At 46.3% G+C, this 21,151-nt stretch overlaps 1 protein-coding gene across 2 annotated transcripts in view; it reads left to right on the top strand.

Moving 5' to 3' along the window:
- The window catches only part of MEGF6 (multiple EGF like domains 6), a 529,814-nt gene that overhangs the window by 371,809 nt on the left and 136,854 nt on the right, over window positions 1–21,151 (top strand). The window lies entirely within an intron of this gene.

Below are 21,151 nucleotides of genomic sequence, written 5' to 3'. Positions count from 1 at the left end.
ATTGTTTCTGTGAAAATAAAAATACTTTTTATTGAGCATTTAATGGCCAAGTGCATGAGCAGAAATATGAACATTTACTAGAGTGCAGTTAGTCCTCTGCTGCAGCATGTTTAGTTAGAGAAGTAAAAAAATGTTCTGCCTCTGTGATTACAGTGGAACTTTCCTTGGACCGACCCTTAAAAACAGAACTCCAAACAAAAATTGCAAATTAAAAAGAATAGCTCATTAAGCCCTTTTGCTGCAGTGTTCACCTTCAATCCAAAAATCTTCCCCGCAGTACCCCTTTTCTGCCAGTAGATGTCTCCAGCTCACTTTGCCCTGGACCCGCCCCAGATTGTGACTGGACAGTGAAGGGAGAAGAAGCACTGCAATAACTTTTAAGGCTAGGTTCACATCTGTGTCGGTGGTGCCGCTGCGCATCCGCACGAAAATCCACCGCACCACCCCCACAGAGGAATGCGGACCCACGGGCGGGTGCTATTGGTTCTAATGGCACGCCGCCCGCACTGGAAAATGCAACTGTACTGGAAACTGAGGTTCCCATGCGGGCTGTATTTTCAGAAGTGCAGGGACTTCTTCCCTGCGTTTCACGGTGCATGGGAGTCCATTCAAATGAATGGGCTCTCGTGCCCGCGCAAAACGCGGCCCGCACAGCCGCATATATGTGAACCAGGGCTAATTGCCAGTTAAAGCAACACATTGCTGAAGAGCAAAAAAAAACTGCTCTCGTAAAACCGGAGGACAAGTAGTTAACTGATAATATAACAAAACCAAATTTTGCTGCAATATTCACTTCCAATCGAGAGATTCCCAAAGCAGTACTTTTTTTTTCTGCCACCAGATGTCCTCAGTCTGCTAGCCAGCATTATTCAACCCACTTCCTCTGAGCCCGGGTCATCCCGGACGTGCCCCCAGCCTGTGACTGGATAGTGAAAGGTTAAACAGCACAGCGATGAGCTCATCTTCGTCAATCTGCTCTCTCTTCCTATCAGTATGCTTCATGTCAACACATGAACTGATTGGCTCCTTGTGTTTCATATCCCTCTTACACTCCAGTTCTGCTGTACAGAGAGTGCAAGAGGCTGATACCAGGTCACATTCAACTATTACACTGCTTGTATTATAAAAATTCATCTAATGATGTATTAATGATTACAGATTATTAAAGAGATACATTAATTTGGGTCTTTTATATCTGCCTGGAATGTCAAAAAGGCTTCCATTTCCAAAAAGTGCAGTTAAAATCACACCTTTAATGAAATAGCAAATATAACATAGATCAGGAACGTAGTCAAAACAGAAGCCAGGTGTCAGGAATGGACTTGCCAATAGTGGTGGGACTCACCTGCCTTGTGGGCTGCAGTACCAGGGCTGGCCAGTGGGTGCTCTCAACAACCAGAGGTTCACTTCGGCAATTAGCCATCACCTGGGGCTGATTGCAGGTGTATTTAAGGGATGGCCAGACCTGCAGTCTGTGCCTTGGTGTGTGTTTTTCCATGGGCCCCTGTATCTTGTAACCTGCGTTCCTGTTCCTGTTTCTGTTTCTGTTCCTGCCTGACTTGTTGCCGACCCTGCCTGATCCTGACCTCTGCTGACTTCTCCTGTTTGATCCCTGGCTTGTGACCCTGACCATTCTCTCCGCCTGCTCCTCCTGTACCTACCTGCCCGATAGTTATCGACCCGGCCTGCCTAACTACGTTGTGCTCTACATGTGTATGTACCTGGGTATCTGTATCAGTTTAGGTTTGGGTTTGTTTCACCTTGTTGTATGTATTTGTGTTAGCTTGGGGTTTGGTGCACTGCGTTTATGTTTGTATTGTTAGTCTTTAACAAAGCGTCTTATTTATACCATATCTAAAGCTTGCGTTTCCCTGTGTCAGTCCACACACTTCTGGTCACACCTGCATCTCTGACACCAGGGTTTGGATGCCAGAGTGGGTAATCAGACGAGCCAGGGTCAGGAAACCTGAAGTCAGTGTAGCCAGGAGCCAAAAAACAGGAATTGGAGAAGTCAGCCAGACCGAGTTGTACACATGAAAACTGGAAGGAACACACTGGAGATCAATGACCACGCAACAGCAAGGAGGAAATGAGCTAAACTGCTAAAATAGCAAAAAGGGCTGGCTGTATGCTAGACTAATGAGAAAGGAAATAGTATCCAGTTGAGTCTTCTGTGGAGATGAGTGGCTGGTAATTAACGAACAGCTGAGCCGCTCCTGAGTGCTGAAAGAAAAGAGCTGCTCGTTAAGTAGCAGGAGCCCAGCCCTGACAAATGGTTCCCAAAATGATATATTGATTACAAGGTTTCGGAAAGCAAAATGTCAGAGTGCCAGCAAGGGTTGCAAAGGGAGCTAGCCTCTGCCTCCATAGCCAACACTCTGCCATTCTGCTTTCCGAAACCTCGTAATCAATATGTAATTTTGGGAACCATTCCCATCCAACAGCACGCAGCAACAGCCTTGAAGAAGGGGGAAGCCCCCGTAACGCGTTGGTTCATTGTACTTGCTTACACTTTCAATAAACATCTTCTGAACCATTAATCAAAGTTTAATTTTTTTGGACACCGCTCCTTCTATGCTACTGAAGCTGGTATGAAGCAGACTACTGTTGATTCTGGTTAGGTCAGGTCAGGGGCATTCTTTTGGAGCTCACGTATTGCTCAGTCCCAAAGGGTGCCCATTGTACCTGATGAGTCTAAGGGGGGGCCCAACCTATCTCAGGCAGGAATTATTTATTACAGGTACTTAAGGTCCCTAACTACCATTCATACTGTACATACACATCCTAGGGCCAATTTATACAGGAGCCAATTAACCTACCAGCATGTCTTTGGAGTGTGGGAGGAAACCAGAGTACCAGGAGGAAACAGACGCAGGCACAGTGAGAACATGCAAACTCCATATATTTTTTGAAATATATTTTGAAATATATTGAATATGGCCAAAATTGTAGTATTTCAAATATATATGAATATATTTGGGAAGAATATTTTAAATATATATTTCAAATATATTTTTCTTCCATGTGGGAATTAAAGACGGGGAGATTTATTAAAACTGGAGCACTCTAAATGCATTCCAAAAATGTAGATTTGTATATATTCATTATTATTATTATTATTATACAGTATTTATATAGCGCCAAAGGGTTTGCTCAGCGCTGTACAATAGCAAAAGGGGACAGAACATGAGACAAGACAGTAACAATACACTACACGAGGGGTTCGAGGGCCCTGCTCTTTCGAGCTTACAATCTAGGATACATACTGCATGTTGAAATGCGATTTTATTACGAAATATATGACACATATTTTAAAAAATACATTTCAAATATACTGTATGTCTTTAAAGATACAAATCTACATTTTTGGAATGCATTTAGTAAATGAGTGCTCCAGTTTTAGTAAATCTCCCCGTCTTTAATTCCCACATGGAAGAAAAATATATTTGAAATATATTTTAAAAATATTCTTCCCAAATATATTGATATATATTTGAAATACTACAATTTTGGCCGTATTCAATATATGTCAAAATATATTTATATATAAAATATAAAAATATATTTATTGAATATATTTATATTAAATTTATTGAATATTTAAAATATATATAGAATATGGCCAAAATTGTAGTATTTCAAATATATGGCAATAAATTTGGGAAGAATATTTTTAAAATATATTTTTTCTTCCATATGGATTGTCACCTGAATCTTGAAGACGCCCTCTAGCGTCCCAACCGCCCCGAGAATAGTTACCGCCGGGCAGCCTGGCGTGCGATCAGCCAGCCAAGCGTACAGAAATAGGAACACATCTCTTTCTAATTGAGCTGGCAAGCCCGCTTATGAAATCATCACATTAAATTTCCTCTGTGCGGCTTTGTTGCTGTCATTACGACACGACTCCCCAAGCTCCGGAAATGAGCCGCAATCTGCTGGGGCCGCGGTCGGGCCGCGCTTGGCAGACAACTCCGGTGACAGATGTCATTCCTTCACAGCGCCCTTCGCTGTCAGTAGCATCTGTCTCGGTGAGCGCCGTCCAAGAACGGCCAGTTCTCACTGACAACATCCTCCCTATCTGTAGCTCTGCCGAGGTATCTAGAAATGTTCTACGGAGCTTCATTCCATTGATAAGAAGGAAAAGTTTGCTGGCGCGGTGGGGGGAGACGCCAAGCCTTTTCTGAGAGATTACGGTCAATTAAAGCGTAAAGTGCTTAAGCTGCGCCGCAACCTGGACCTAAACACGTCGGCTAATTGCATAGCTGTACCTGTCCATCGTCACCAATTACAGGAATTTATTGTTTGGATAAAAGCCTGGCTGTCACGGATCACACCTGCGTTGTTGGCGCCGTGGATGAAGTGCGGTGTCCAAGTAGCTTGTGATGTTGTTTACAGAAACACGTGTCAGTGTTATTCTGCTGGGCTGGATGGATTTAAAGGGTCAGTCCACCCAAAACGGATCATGGAAGCAAGAAAAAGCATACACGGACAATGAACTGGCTACAGGGAGCGGTTTTAACTGGCCAAATGATTTGTGGTTCTGTTGAGTTAGTTTCTTGATCCAGCCACCCCTGCCGGAAACAGCCAGCACCACGCCACTCTTTGCAGTATACAGTCATGGCCAAAAATATTGTCGTCGTCCCCCGCATTTCTGTCAGATGACGCGTCACTTCGCCCAGAAAATTGTTGCAATTACAAATGTTTCTGCATTTTCATGTTTATTTCTTCTGTTTGTATTTGGTACGACACAAGAAAGAGGAGAAAAAAGCCAAATCTGACGCATTCCAGGCTAAACCCCAAAAATGGACTGAACAAAATTATTGACACCCTCAGTTTAATATTTGGTAAAAAGTAAAAATAAATGAAATCAATGGCTTCCTGAAACCATCAACGAGTTTCTTCCACCTCTCTATTGGAAATTTGGAGCGCTCTTCTTTCGCCAACTGCTCCAGATCTCTCAGATTGGAAGGGTTCCTTTTCCCAACTGCTGGTCTGAGATCTCTCCACAAGTGCTCTATGGGATTGAGATCTGGACTGGATCTGGATTGCTGGCCAGTCCAGTCCTCTCCAACGCTTTGTCTAAAACCATTTCTGGGGGCTTTTTGATGCGTGCTTTGGGTCATTGTCCTGCTGGAAGACCCATAACCCAATGACCCAACTTTCTGACACCGGGTCCTACATTGCACCCCATAATTCTTTAACAGTCTTCAGATTTCATAATGCCATGCACACGGTCAAGACATCCAGTGCCTGAAGCAACAAAGCAACCCCACAACATCAGTGACCCCCCACCATGTTTGACTGTAGGGACTGCATTCCTTTCTCCAAAGGCCGCATTACCTTTTCTGAAAACAGTAGAATGATGGGCTTTACCAAAAAGATGTAATTTTGTTTCGTCTGTCCACAACACATCTCCCAAAAGGATTTTGGTTTCCTCAGGCAAGTTTTGGCAAATTCCAATCTGGCTTTTTCATGTTTCTGTGTCAGCAGTGGGGTCCTCCTGGGTCTCCTACCATAGCATCCCTTTTCATTCAGATGGCGACGTAAATTGCGAGCTGACACAGTTGTACCCTGTGCCTGAAGGTCAGCTTGAATTTGTCTGGAATTTGATCGAGGTTCTTTATCCACCTTTCGAACAATCCTTTGTTGCAATCTTTCATCCATTGCCAGGGAGATTAGCTACAGTGCCATGGGCTGTATACTTCTTGACAATGTTGTGCACAGTGGACACAGGAACATTAAGATCTCAGGAGATGGGACTTGAAACCTTGAGATTGTCCATGTTTTTCCACAAATTTTATTCTCAAATCCTCAGACAATTCTTTTCTGTTCTTCTTCTTCTCCATGCTCCATGTGGCACACAGAGACACACAACGCAAAGGTTGAGTCCAGTTTTCCATTTTAACTGGTTGCCAGTGTGATTTCTATATTGTCAGCACCTGTTAATTGATACAGGTGAGTTTAATTCCAAATTACAGAAGCATCATAAATTTGAAATGCAAGTATTTCTTACAATTTTGAGAAGGTGCCAATAACTTTGCCCGGGCCATTTTTTGAGTTTTGCATGGACTGTGTCAGACTTGGCTTTTTGTTTCTCCATTTTTTGTGTCCTACCAATACAAAGAAATAAATATGAAATTGGAACAATTTTCTGGGCGAAGTAGTGCTTTATCTGACAGAAATGCGGGGGACAATATTTTTGATTATGACTGTATCAGAGTTAAACAGATTTCATGTTTGTATTACAGAAAAATTCCATATCAAAATATACAGCTGTGCCTCCAAAATGCTGTTGCTTTTAATTTGAGTCCCCTTGGCTGTGTGCCTTTACCTTTGGGCACACGTTTGTCCCCTTACCAGGGGCGTACTGACAACTAATGGGGCCCCCTGGCAATAGGGGATCATGGGGCCCCTGTGTCCTTGCCCAAACTCAAAAAAACCTATGAAAAAGGTACCAGGGGCATCTCATGGGGCCCCCTACTGACCCCGGGCCCTCGGGCAGTGCCCGAGTCTCCAAATGGTCAGTCCGCCCCTGCCCCTTACCCATACCTCCCAACTGCCCCTCATTTGGAGAGACTGTCCCAGGGGTGGACTGACAACTCATGGGGCCCCTGGGCAATAGGGGATCATGGGGCCCCTGTGTCCTTGCCCACACTCAAAAAAGCCTATAAAAAAGGTACCAGGGACATTTCATGGGGCCCCCTACTGACCTCGGGCCCTCGAGCAGTGCCCGAGTTTCCAAATGGTCAGTCCGCCCCTGTCCCTCTTTTGGATATAAATTTCCTCTTCTCTCTTCAGCTGTTCCTTTTTTGGACAAAAACGTAGACCCTTATAATAGATGCAATACTTGACTACCAAAAACTGTTACACTATACTAAACCAGGGGCGGACTGACCATTTGAAAACTAGGGCACTGCTTGAGGGCCCGGGGTCAGTAGGGGGCCCCATGAGATGCCCCTGGTACCTTTTTCATAGGCTTTTTTGAGTTTGGGTAAGGACACAGGGGCCCCATGATCCCCTATTGCCCGGGGGGCCGATGAGTTGTCAGTCCGCCCCTGTACTAAACCCTGCACATTAAACTTTTTATCACATCACGTATCACAGTATAAAAGACACATAGCGATGAAAAAAGTTACTTTTGGGTTCAGCCAATCCAATTGTTTTTTAGTTACTAGTTCTTGGTGGTCCACATACCTGGAGATGTGGCAGGAGGTGTGTCCTACACACTTTTTGTTAAAAGGTGTCCCTCTGTCCCATTTCAGAAAGTTATGAGCTATACATTACTGTTGTCTGTGAACTGCAACACGGTCATATCACAAGCCTTAGGCCAGTTGAATAGACCTGGCCTATGAGGACAGGACCATTTTTAAGTTGGGGGAGAATGTAGGGAGTCTGCTTTAAACTGATGTTTCCCTGGTTAGTGTTGTTTTCAGTCAGCCTGTTACCAGCTTGAGCTTGGTTTATATTTTTGGTGTTTGGTCGGTTTTTCCTAAGCAAATGACATGGATCATTTTTGCCTGCTGCAGATGAATTCTTAGAAAGTCTAAGAAGTAACAATGTATGAGATATGAATATTTATTCACCCTAACTTGTCACTAAGGTTTGTGGTCTAGTAGAGTAGATTGAGGGAAGGTGATAAATATTTGGTGCAAGCTTTTCAGATGGATACCACGGTCAGGGGTCAGGTTCGGAGACCAGTAGCTATAGCCATAGAGCTGCTCCCACTGACCAGCAGGATAGGTGCACAAGCAGGTTAGACTGGTGGATGAGACGGGCTCATCTGAGGTGCGGGGTTTAAATACTAACCAGTATTCACCAGAGCTCCTGATGGTGGAGATGAGTTTTTCGGCATGTTAGTACCAGGTCACGGTCCTTTGGATCGCCCCACCAGGAGTTAAGCAAGTCAGGGTCCAGTACAACATATAGCAGCAGGTAGGAATTAAACAAAAGGCAGTAAACAAACCAAAAGTCAGTAACAAGTGGTTACAGATTGGGATTAAGCAGAAGCATAGTTGAGGAACAAGCCAAGGGTCAGTAGCGACTGGTAACAAAGACACGGACGGCAGCAGGAATGACAAGAGCTAGATATTGGCTGGACAGAGCACAATAATCTGGCAAACAAGAAGTCCAAAGGCATGGCTTAAATAGGGAGTAGCAAAGAGTTCAAGGTGCAAGAGGAACAAGACATAGGGCAAGGTTGTCTAAGCAATGAGGTAGGGAGCTGTCCAGCATCTCAGCTGGCTCAGCAAGAAGAGTTACTGCCAGACACAGCAGAAGTTCCTGGTTCAGATGCAGGCCTTGACAATGGGTCTTCTGTCCTTGGCTTCTGCTTGTGAGGAGGGTCTTTCGCTCTTGGCCATAGCTCCAGCTGGGGGCTTGTGCTAAAGGCTCAGGGAAATTAAGCTGCTCCGCTACAGGGTTTATCAGAGCAGGAAGATGGAACATCTTTAAAGAAGTCTTTGTTGCTGGAGAGCATAGGAGAAGCTGCTGCCAGTGGACATTGCGAGAAGGTGTCCTCCACTGAGGTACCTGTGATTGCTCACAAGAGCCTAGAACAGCCTTTTTCAGCCTTTTAAACAAAGAAGAACCTTTGAAATAACTTTCTGGTCTTAGGGATCCCCTGCTAAAAATTGCTATATCAACAACTCATGATACACTAGTGTGATGATCAGTGGGAAGAATGGTCCTTACACTTGTGGACATTGGGAAGTAATACCCCCTTACAGATCACTAAAAAGATCATTGTAGTCAACTGGAACTTATCTGAGAGGTAGACATTGCTCCTTCCTCAAGGAACCCCTAGCAACCGCCCCTGGAAGAACCTTAGGGTTCCATTGGACCCTGGTTGAGAAACCCTGGACTAGAATCTACTTAGAAGATGATCATTTGGCCCTTCATAACAGACAATGACTGCTCTCACAGAGTCATTGCAATCTACTTGGCTGCTTTTAATGGTCCAAAAGCTACATTAATTCCTACTAGAAGACTTGAGCTATCTTGCTATTTGTTTCTGTTCCCTTGGCTAGGTGCCCTTACCGGTGTCCTGTGATCTTTTGCCCATGTCCTCTTACAAGTGTTTGTAGACTTCAACACAGTTGTATCACTGACCTCAAACCAGCTACAAAACACTCCTGTAGTAAACTGTTCACAATTGCAAATTGAGTCCAGTACAGCCATTGCAAGAAACGCACCTCAAACATCTCTCAGAATTTATTTTGGTGGAAAATAAAAGTGAAAGAGCCTCTGAAATGTTTCAAGCATAAACATGAAACCTGTCCAATCACGGACTACAATACCTCATAGGCCGGGATGACAACAAGCCATGTAGTTGACTAGCAGTGCTTTCAGGTACTGAAAGCACTACAACTCATGATACATTAGTGTGATGGTCAGTGGGAAGCAGGGGCGGACTGACCATTTGGAAACTCGGGCACTGCCCGAGGGACCGAGGTCAGTAGGGGGCCCCATGAGATGCCCCTGGTACCCTTTTCATAGGCTTTTTTGACTTTGGGCAAGGACACAGGGGCCCCATGATCCCCTATTGCCCAGTGGCCCCATGAGTTGTCAGTCCACCCCTGGTGGGAAGAATGATCCTTACACTTGTGGACATTGGGAAGTAATACCCCCTTACAGATCACTAAAAAGATCATTGTAGTCAACTGGAACTTATCTGAGAGGTAGACATTGCTTCTTCCTCAAGGAACCGCTAGCAACCTCCTGGAGGAACCCTAGGGTTTCATGGGACCCTGGTTGAGAAACCCTGGACTAGAATCTACTTAGAAGATGATAATTTGGCCCTTCATAACAGAAGACTTGAGCTATCTTGCTATTTGTTTCTGTTCCCTTGGCTATGTGCCCTTACCGGTGTCCTGTGTTCTTTTGCCCATGTCCTCTTACAAGTGTTTGTGGACTTCAACACAGTTGTATCCAGGGGCGGACTGACAACTCATGGGGCCCCCAGGCAATAGGGGATCATGGGGCCCCTGTTTCCTTGCCCACAGTCAAACCACACCCAAAAAAGCCTATGAAAGGTACCAGGGGCATCTCATGGGGCCCTCTACTGACCCCGGGCCCACGGGCAGTGCCCGAGTGCCCGAATGGTCAGTCCACCCCTGGTTGTATCACTGACCTCAAATCGACTACAAAACACTCCTGTAGTAAACTGTTCATAACTGCAAATTGAGAGTCCAGTACAGCCATTGCAAGAACCGCACCTCAAACATCTCTCAGAATTTATTTTGGTGGAAAATAAAAGTGAAAGAGCCTCTGAAATGTTTCAAGAATAAACATGAAACCTGTCCAATCACGGACTACAATACCTCATATTCCGGGACGACAACAAGCCATGTAGTTGACTGGCAGTGCTTTCAGGTACTGAGAGCCACAGAAGAAAGGTATTTTTATGCCGAGAATTTGGCTGGATGCACTTTTTTTCTCTTTATGATGAGCTCATATCTCTCAGAAACATGCATTAACACCTACAATATATCAGCACAAGAAGATAATTTGCTCTGCAAGTCTGGGAAAGTCTTCCAGCTACAATCGTAGACAGTGAGGAAAGCATCACTGACGTCATTTCTGTGACCGCTGTTGAAGCGCCAAGTCCATCACCTGAGAAAAGAAGAGATTATGTAACCTTCTTCAGTGTAATGTGACTACAAGATCAGCCAGGAAACACGTCTATAAAAGAAGGAGCAAAAGAATCTAAAGGTAAGCCCAAAAAAGGCACCATTTGCACCACAGCTGATCCCGGTCTTTCGAGCTTACAATGCTCAATCCGCAGATCCGATCCATTCTGCGGGGATCGTCGGAGGGGGTGTCACCAAGTGTTACCGCACCGGGTGACACCAACCCTACGGACGTCTCTGGTCAGAACACTTGTGCAATCTGAACAAAATGTCACCGTAATTCTTCTAAAGGGGTTTATTTAGACTGAAGCGGGGATAGCCTGTGGTGAGGCAGGCCAGTGAGGAGGGAGTTGCAGTAATCGAGTCGTGATATGATGAGGGAGTGGATGAGCTGTTTAGTGGTTTCTGGGGTTAGGAACGTGCGGATTTTGGCGATGTTGCAGAGGTGGAGTCTGCAGGAGTTTGTTAAAGATTGGACTTGGGGCTGGAAGGATAGGTTGGAGTCCAGAATGACACCAAGTACTCTGGCCTGCGGGACGGGCCTGATGGTGGTGTTGTTGGACGTGATGGAGAAGTCAATGGGGGGCGCAGGCTTGGGGGAAGACCAGGAGCTCGGTTTTGGAGAGGTTCAGTTTAAGGAAGTGGAGCGACATCCAGTCTGATATGTTGCTCAGTAGGTGTGTGATTCGGGTGGAGACTGAGGGGTGAGGCGAGGGGTCGAGAGATAGATTCCGGACCTCATCAGTGTGAACCCCGGGCTCAAAGTGGCTGCAAAAACTCCCTGTGTGCACGAGGCCAAAGGCAGAAAAATAAAAATCGATGTCTGTGTATTTAGGGAGAACTGTGATCGCTGATTGCTTGCATTTCAATAAATATTCGTGCCCCTGGAGGTGGGTAGGCGGAAGGAGGGTTGATGATGCAGGGGGTGTGCTAATGGGGGGGTGTCATGACCTGAAGTCTCTGCAGGAAATAAGGCAGAAGTCATGGAGAATCTTTTTTTTTGTACAGCCATCTGAACACAGACATAAAGGTGGGGAGAAAAAATGGAAAGTTTTTGAATTTCTGCAAAAGTAGATTAATGCTATACTTATACATAGGGGAGCTGGAATTAAAAAACCAAAAAAAAAGTTGAACGTATCCTTGGCAGGATCTGATTCCAGATATAATATGAAGTTCTGGCCACAACATTTATAAGAGATGATTAATACTGGTTTTTGTTTTTTTTGTTAACTTCATCCAACGCCAAGTGACTCCGAAACAGATGACCGAACAGAGCGAGCAGCTGCAGCTTGTAGGCCCTTTGTTCCAGATATTGGATACTCCCGCAGCCACAAATCGCATTAGTACAAGGCATGACAACATCATTGGAAAAGGCTGAGCTGGAATTTAGCTTGTGTCCATCCAATCGCTTTTTTTGTCGTCCAATTACTACTGTGCATGGCAAGGGGCAGATAAGCAATTTAAATGGAACCCTACCCCTTGGGACACTTTCTGATACAGGCGTACCTCGGTTTACGAACGCCTCGGTTAACGTCATTTTCGGTTTACAAATGAAAATCCATTGAAAATAATGCCTCGGTTTACACATTTTTTTTGCATCGCATCTGAGAGGTTTATAGCGCCAGCCCCGTGCAGGCTGGAGTCTGTGGGTAGCACGTGGCGTCGAGTGTGGAGGTGTTGAAGTGGTTTTTGAATCGAGTTTTGGAGCCATTCTGGAAAATTTTAATCATGTCCCTGTACAGTATTTATGGCTTTAAAGTGCACTTTATAAAAAGTTTTGAACAGATAAAAGACTTTTTAAAAAAAAATTTCTGGCCTCCGGAACGGATTAATTGGGTTTCAATGCATTCCTATGGGAAAAAACGTTTCGGTTTACGAATGAAAATCCAGTGAAATTAATACCTTGGTTTACACATTTTTTTTCGCATTGCGTCTGGGAAGTTTATAGCGCCGGCCCCGTGCAGGCTGGAGTCTGTGGGTAGCACGTGGTGTCGAGTGTGGAGGTGTTGAAGTGGTTTTTGAATCGAGTTTTGGAGCCATTCTGGAAAATTTTAATCATGTCCCTGTACAGTATTTATGCCTTTAAAGTGCACTTTATAAAGAGTTTTGAACAGATAAAAGACTTTTTTTTTTCCGACCTCCAGAACGGATTAATTGGTTTTCAATGCATTTACGAAATAATTTTTAATCATGTCCCTGTACAGTATTTATGCCTTTAAAGTGCACTTTATAAAGAGTTTTGAACAGATAAAAGACTTTTTTAAAACTTTTTTCTGACCTCCGGAACGGATTAATTGGGTTTCATTGCATTCCTATTGGAAATAGCGTTTCGGTTTATGAATGAAATTCCATTGAAAATAATGCCTCGGTTTACAAATTTTTTTTCGCATTGCATCTGGGAGGTTTATAGCGCCGGCCCCGTGCCTTTAAAGTGCACTTTATAAAGAGTTTTGAACAAAAAGACTTTTGTTTTTACTTTTTTCTGACCTCCGGAACGGATTAATTGGTTTTCAATGCATTTGCGATTTTTTTTCGCAATACGAAGCAAATTTCCCTAGGATGAATTACGCCTGGGAGGTTTATAGCGCCGGCCCCGTGCGTGCTGGAGTCTGTGGGTAGCACATGGCGTCGAGTGTGGAGGTGTTGAAGTGGTTTTTGAATCGAGTTTTGGAGCCATTCTGGAAATTTTTAATCATGTCCCTGTACAGTATTTATGCCTTTAAAGTGCACTTTATAAAGAGTCTGAAACAGATAAGACTTTTTACTGACCTCCGGAACGGATTAATTGGTTTTCAATGCATTCCTATGGGAGGCCGCGTTTTGGTTTACACATTTTTCGCAGTACGGAGCATCCTGGAGAACGCATTATATTCGTAAACCGAGGTACAGTTGCAAGAAAAAGTATGTGAACCCCTTGGGATTACGTGGAGTTTTGCATGAATTGGGCATAAAATGTGCTCTGAACGTCATCTAAGTCACAACAATAGAAGAACACAGTCTGCTGAACATAATACTACACAAACATTAGATGTTGCCATGGTTTAATTGTACATAACATGTAAACATTCACAGTGCAGGGAGGAAAAAGTATGTGAACCTTTGGACTTAATAACTGGTTGACCCTCCTTTGGCAGCAATAACCTCAACCAAACGTTTCCTGTAGTTGCAGATCAGACCTGCACAACGATCTGGAGTCATTTTGGACCACTCCTCTTCACAAAACTGTTTCAGTGTAGCAATATTCTTGGGATGTCTGGTGTGAATTGCTCTCTTAAGGTCATGCCACAGCATTTCAATGGGGTTGAGGTCAGGACTCTGACTGGGCCACTCCAGAAGGCGTATTCTGTGCTGTTGCAGCCATTGTTTTGTTGAATTACTTGTATGCTTTGGGTCATTGTCCTGTTCCCATCCTCTGCGGAGCTTCAGTTGGCGGACAGATGGTCGTACGTTTTCCTGCAAAATGTCTTGATAAACTGTGGAATTCATTTTCCCATCAATGACAACAATCCGTCCAGCCCTGAGGCAGCAAAGCAGCCCCAAACCATGATGCTCCCTCCGCCATGTTTCACAGTGGGGATGAGGTTTTGATGTTGGTGTGCTGGGCCTTTTTTTCTCCACACATAGTGTTGTGTGTTCTTCCCAAACAACTCAATCTTGGTTTCATCTGTCCACAGTATATTTTGCCAGTAGTGCTGTGGAACATCCAGGTGCTCTTTTGCAAACTTCAAACGTGCTGCAATATTCTTTTTGGACAGCAATGGCTTCCTCCGTGGTGTCCTCCCATGTACTCCATTCTTGTTTAATGTTTTCCTTATTGTAGATGTGTCAACAAAAATGTTAGCATGTGCCAGAGATTTCTGTAGGTCTTTAGCTGACACTCTGGGATTCTTCTTTACCTCATGCAGCATTCTGCGCTGTGCTCTTGCAGTCATTTTTACAGGACGACCACGCCTAGGGAGAGTAGCAACAGTGCTAAACTTTCTCCATTTGTAGACAGTCTGTCTTACCGTGGACACATGAACATCAAGGCTCAAGGAGATACTTTTGTAACCCTTTCCAGCTTCATGCAAGTCAACAATCCTTGATCGTAGGTCTTCTGAGAGCTCTTTTCTGGGAGGCATGGTTCACATCAGACAGTGCTTCTTGAAACCAGTAAACCCAAAACAGGTGTGTGTTCTTTAAGGGCAGGACAGCTGTCAGAAACACATCCAATATCATCACACTGATTGGAGTCAAGGTTGGCTCACTCCTGGCTCCAATTAGCTCTGGGAGAAGTCATTAAGCTAGGGCCTCACATACTTTTTCCTCCCTGCACTGTGAATGTTTACATGTTATGTGCAATTAAACCATGGCAACATCTAATGTTTGTGTAGTATTATGTTCAGCAGACTGTGTTCTTCTATTGTTGTGACTTAGATGACGTTCAGAGCACATTTTATGCCCAATTCATGCAAAACTCCACGTAATCCCAAGGGGTTCACATACTTTTTCTTGCAACAGTACGGCTGTATTTGTAATGCAGCTGAATGCACAAGTCCGCTTTGTAAGTAAAGTCGATGATGTGACTTGGGCTTCGTACCTGGGTGGCTTGGTGCTGTGTAGCTTTCTTTTTTTTTTGAAGGCTCTAAAAGGCAGCACTTTAATTTTTCATTGGATGGAATGTTTTAATTGTTGCTTTTATTGCATTGTAAACGCAGGAGGTTTTATGTTGAAACTCTTTTATTCTTGTGTAGCACCCCTCTGATAGGCAGAATAGCACCTCCAGAGTCAGGGCCGGGCTAGCATTACACCCCAGGGCTGAGTCCATGGCTAGATTGGGGGGGGGATTGGGAAAAGGAAATTGGGCCCCAGGCACTTTTAGTCTTTTTTAAAGTTTTACTGCAGAACGGTTGGGAGATGAGCTAGGGGTCTGAGATACCATAGTACAGGCGTTACTAAATGGTGGACCGCGGTCCGGATCTGAACCCAGAGACATTCCTTTCCAGACCGCAGCCTTACCAAATAGTTGCCTGAATGTCCTCTCCCCGCCGTCGGCTCCCCCGCCGTCCGCTATTATCCTCAAGGAAGGGCACATCTGAGGTGCAGCAGGTTTGTCTCTTCCATAACATTGCAGCACCCCCCCTTTGGGCCCCTCCCCACACTGTCCTAGGTCTGGACATAGGGCGGGACTTTTCATGTTAGGAAGCGAGTGATTGGTTGCTGGTGATTGTGTTCTGCAATGTTATGAAAGGAAAAGGAATCTGTAATATGCAGTGAGGACTGTGATGGGGTGATCTGTGATGAGGGGGGTCTTTGATGGGGTGTCTGTGATTGGGGGGGGTCTGTGATGAGAAGGGCCTATGATGAGGGCATCTGTGATAGGGGGTTTGTGATGAGAGGGGTCTGTGATGGGGGGGTCTTTGATTGGACAGTTTGTGATGGAGCAGTCGGTGATGGGGGGTCTGTGATGCGGCAGTCTATGATGGGGGGGTCTTTGATTGGACAGTCTGTGATGGGGGGGGTCTGTGATGGGGGGGTCTGTGATTGAACAGTCTGTGATGGGGGAGGTCTGTGATGGGGGTAGGGGTTCTATGATGGGGCAGTCTGTGATGGGGGGGTCTGTGATTGGACAGTCTGTGATGGGGGGGTCTGTGATGGCGGTAGGGTTCTATGATGGAGCAGTCGGTGATGGGGGGGTCTGTGATGGGGGTAGGGGGTCTGTGATGCGGCAGTCTATGATGGGGGGGTCTTTGATTGGACAGTCTGTGATGGGGGGGTCTGTGATGGGGGGGTCTGTGATTGGACAGTCTGTGATGGGGGTAGGGGTTCTATGATGGGGCAGTCTGTGATGGGGGGGTCTGTGATGGCGGTAGGGTTCTATGATGGAGCAGTCGGTGATGGGGGGGTCTGTGATGGGGGTAGGGGGTCTATGATGCGGCAGTCTATGATGGGGGGTCTTTGATTGGACAGTCTGTGATGGAGCAGTCTGTGATGGGGGGGTCTGTGATAGGAGGGTTTGTGATGGGGGTCTTTGATGGGGCTAGGGGGTCTGTGATGGGACGGTCTGTGATGAGAGGGGTCTGTGATTTGGGGGGTCTTTGATTGGACAGTCTGTGATGGAGCAGTCGGTGATGGGGGGGGGGGTCTGTGATGGGGCTAGAGGGTCTGTGATGAGGGGGGTCTGTGATTTTGTGGGTCTTTGATTGGACAGTCTGTGATGGAGCTGTCAGTGATGGGGGGGGGTCTGTGGTGAGAGGGGTCTGTGATTTGGCGGGGGTCTTTGATTGGACAGTCTGTGATGGGGGTAGGGGTTCTATGATGGGGCAGTCTGTGATGGGGGGGTCTGTGATGGCGGTAGGGGTTCTCTGATTGGGCGGTCTGTGATGGGGCGGTGTGTGATGTAAAAGTGGGGGAATGGGGGTAGGGGGGGAACTATGATGTGCATGAGAAACTGTGATCTGAAGAATCTGAGCCCAAACTCAAAAAAGCCTATGAAAAAGCCTATGAAAAAGGTACCAGGGGCATCTCATGGGGCCCCCTACTGACCCCGGCCCTCGGGCAGCGCCCAAGTTTCCAAATGGTTAGTCCGCCCCTGGTCTTGGTTGTACCCTTGAGCCAACCTTCAGCTCCAGTCCAGGTATGTTGCCTAAGCTACAATGATGCTATCAGTTTGCTGCAGGCAGGGGGAAACCTCTCCCGAGTCTCCCTTCCCCCCAGTGATCAGACTGCAACGCTGTAACCTTGCAGCAAGTCACAAGGTGAGAGGCTGCAGCAGGGGCTGATCTGTGTCAGACATTTGTGAATACAGCCAAGAACTGCACAGGCACCAGGATTTACATGACTGTGTCCTCTCTGAGGCTCTGTTCACACCAGTGTGGTTTTTTTCACAGAAACGCACTACGGTCCATTTAATATGGTTTCCTATCGGACACGTTCACATCTAGGCTTTCTTTGAGCTGCTGCGTTTTTGGAAAGGGTCGGGGACTTTTTTTTAAAGCAAAAAGCAACGGAGTTCAATGGAGAAACTGCTGAAATGCACAGCAGTGCGTTTTTGCAGCATTCTGTGTTTTGCATTTTTATTCAGCCAACAATTAAAGAAAAAAAAAATCCGGCCAAATGCCTTTTGTTAAAGTGGATTCTTTTTGTTGCTGCTGGACTTCATATATACGTAGTGCCATCAATTTATATATATTGTACATTCCCATCAGTCCCCGCCCCTGAGGAGTGTACAATCTAAGGTCCCTAACTTACATTCATACATACACATACTAGAGCCAATTCACCTAACAGCATGTCTTTGGAGTGTGGGAAAAAACTGGAGTACCCGGAGGAAACCCACACAGGCACAGGGAGAACATGCAAACTCCAGGCAGGTGGTGTTGTGGTTGGGGGGGAATGGAACATCTGGGACTGTAGGGGAGTCTGGAACATCTGGGACTATGGGGGGGGGGGGGAATGGAACATCTGGGAGTCCAGGGGCGGACTGACCATTTGGAAACTCGGGCACTGTCCGAGGGCCCGGGGTCAGTAGGGGGCCCCATGAGATGCCCCTGGTACCTTTCATAGGTTTTTTTAAGTTTTGGCAAGGACACAGGGGCCCCATGATCCCCTATTGCCCGGGGGCCCCATGAGTTGTCAGTCTGCCCCTGTCTGGGCCTGTATTTTATTTATTTATTTCAGGTACTTATATAGCGCCATCAATTTACGCAGCACTTTACATATATATTGTACATTCACATCAGTCCCTAACCCTCAAGGGGTGTACAATCTAAGGTCCCTAACCCTCAAGGGGCGTACAATCTAAGGTCCCTAACCCTCAAGGGGGGTACAATCTAAGGTCCCTAACCCTCAAGGGGCGTACAATCTAAGGTCCCTAACCCTCAAGGGGCGTACATTCTAAGGTCCCTAACCCTCAAGGGGCATACAATCTAAGGTCCCTAACCCTCAAGGGGTGTACAATCTAAGGTCCCTAACCCTCAAGGGGCGTACAATCTAAGGTCCCTAACCCTCAAGGGGGGTACAATCTAAGGTCCCTAACCCTCAAGGGGTGTACAATCTAAGGTCCCTAACCCTCAAGGGGTGTACAATCTAAGGTCCCTAACCCTCAAGGGGCGTACAATCTAAGGTCCCTAACCCTCAAGGGGCGTACATTCTAAGGTCCCTAACCCTCAAGGGGCGTACAATCTAAGGTTCCTAACCCTCAAGGGGTGTACAATCTAAGGTCCCTAACCCTCAAAGGGTGTACAATCTAAGGTCCCTAACCCTCAAGGGGTGTACAATCTAAGGTCCCTAACCCTCAAGGAGCGTACGATCTAAGGTCCCTAACTCACATTCATGCATACACATACTAGGGACAATTTAGACAGGAGCCAATTAACCTACCAGCATGTCTTTGGAGTGTGGGAGGAGACTGGAGTACCCAGAGGAAACCGACGCAGTCACAGGGAGAACATGCAAACTCCAGGCAGGTGGTTCTGTGGTGGGGGGGTGGAACATCTGGGACTGTAGGGGGGACGGGGATGGAACATCTAGGACTGTGGGGGGATGGAACATCTGGGACTTTTGGGGATGGAACATCTGGGACCAGGGGCGGACTGACCATTTGAAAACTCAGGCACTGCTTGAGTGCCCGGGGTCAGTAGGGGGCCCCATGAGATGCCCCTGGTACCTTTTTCATAGGCTTTTTTGAGTTTGGGCAAGGACACAGGAGCCCCATAATCCCCTATTGCCCGGGGGCCCCATGAGTTGTCAGTCCGCCCCTGGGGCCCCATGATCCCCTATTGCCCAGGGGCCCCATGAGTTGTCAGTCCGCCCCTGTCTGGGACTGTGTGGGGTGGAGTGTCTAGGACTGTGGGGTATGGAACATGTAGGAATGTAGGGGGGATGAAAAATCTAGGACTGTGGGGGGGTAAAACATAGAGACAGATGGAACATTTGGGACTGTGGGGGGGAGATGGAGTTTTTAGGAGTGTATTTTATTTATTTCAGGTACTTATATAGCGCCGTCAATTTGCATCACGCTTTACATATATATTGTACATTCACATCAGTCCCTAACCCGATTTACCAATTTACCTACCAGCATGTCTTTGAAGTGTGGGAGGAAACCGGAGTACCCAGAGAAAACTCATGCAGGCACAGGGAGAACATGCAAACTCTAGGCAGGTAGTGCCGTGGTTGGGGAGGGATGGAACATCTAGGAGTATATTTTATTTACTTATTTCAGGTACTTATATAGCGCCATCAATTTACGCCGCACTTTACATATATATTGTACATTCACATCAGTCCCTAACCCTCAAGGGGCGTACAATCTAAGGTCCCTAACCCTCAAGGGGCGTACAATCTAAGGTCCCTAACCCTCAAGGGGTGTACAATCTAAGGTCCCTAACCCTCAAGGGGCGTACAATCTAAGGTCCCTAACCCTCAAGGGGCGTACAATCTAAGGTCCCTAACCCTCAAGGGGCGTACAATCTAAGGTCCCTAACCCTCAAGGGGCGTACAATCTAAGGTCCCTAACCCTCAAGGGGCGTACAATCTAAGGTCCCTAACCCTCAAGGAGCGTACAATCTAAGGTCCCTAACCCTCAAGGGGCGTACAATCTAAGGTCCCTAACCCTCAAGGGGCGTACAATCTAAGGTCCCTAACCCTCAAGGGGCGTCCAATCTAAGGTCCCTAACTCACATTCATACATACACATACTAGGGACAATTTAGACAGGAGCCAATTAAACTACCAGCATGTCTTTGGAGTGTGAGAGGAAACCGGAGTATCTGGAGGAAACCCACACAGGCAGAACATGCAAACTCCAGGCAGGTGGTGCCATGGTTGGGATTCGAACCAACGACCCGAGTACTGCCAGGCGGAAGTGCTGACCACGTATCCACTGTGCTGCCCGTCTAATATCCTGCATGTCTGATGTGAGGTTCACTGTAACTGCTGTGTCCCCAGGAAACCTTCGCTGTTTCGGCACAATTTGAGAAGCTCTCCAAATAATTTTTTTTACTGTAAAATAAACAATCGCGAAGAACTCCGGTTTCCTCCAATAAATCGCCTGCAGGCGGGCTTTGTTGGCCCCTGCGATAGAAGAGGTATATAGATTGGGTAAACAAGCGGGACGCGGCGCCGGTCCAGGGGGAATGGATTTCATCCAGAACGCGCTTTGCCCAGAATAAGTTCCTGCTTCCCATCAGCCGCTCTAGACTGGAACGCCGCGTGTTTATTGGTTGTGGAACGATCGGACGCGATCGCCAACCTTTCACGGTTTAGCGCGGTTGTGGGTTGCGATTTTGTGTTCTTCTCTGGTAGGCTTGTGGTTGGAATATTCTGACAACAATTAGAAATCCTCCACCATAAACACGAAGCTTTGCAGGAGGGGTCGCTTTATGCTTTTTTTTTTTTTTAGCTATGTACTTGAATGTGATTGGCCGAAGGTGATTATTAAAAATGTTATCAATATCGCAGGCGGCGCATGAACACGGGCTGCATTGTCCAACGCCGTTCCCAGCGCCTATAGCCCTGGCTGCGACTGCTTGTGGGACTTG

This window comes from Staurois parvus, unplaced genomic scaffold (genome assembly GCF_062004578.1).
Source record: "Staurois parvus isolate SC_StPar_1 unplaced genomic scaffold, SC_StPar_1.0 ptg000676l, whole genome shotgun sequence".
Lineage (NCBI taxonomy): Eukaryota > Metazoa > Chordata > Amphibia > Anura > Ranidae > Staurois > Staurois parvus.
This window is presented reverse-complemented; position numbering and strand designations above follow the sequence as displayed.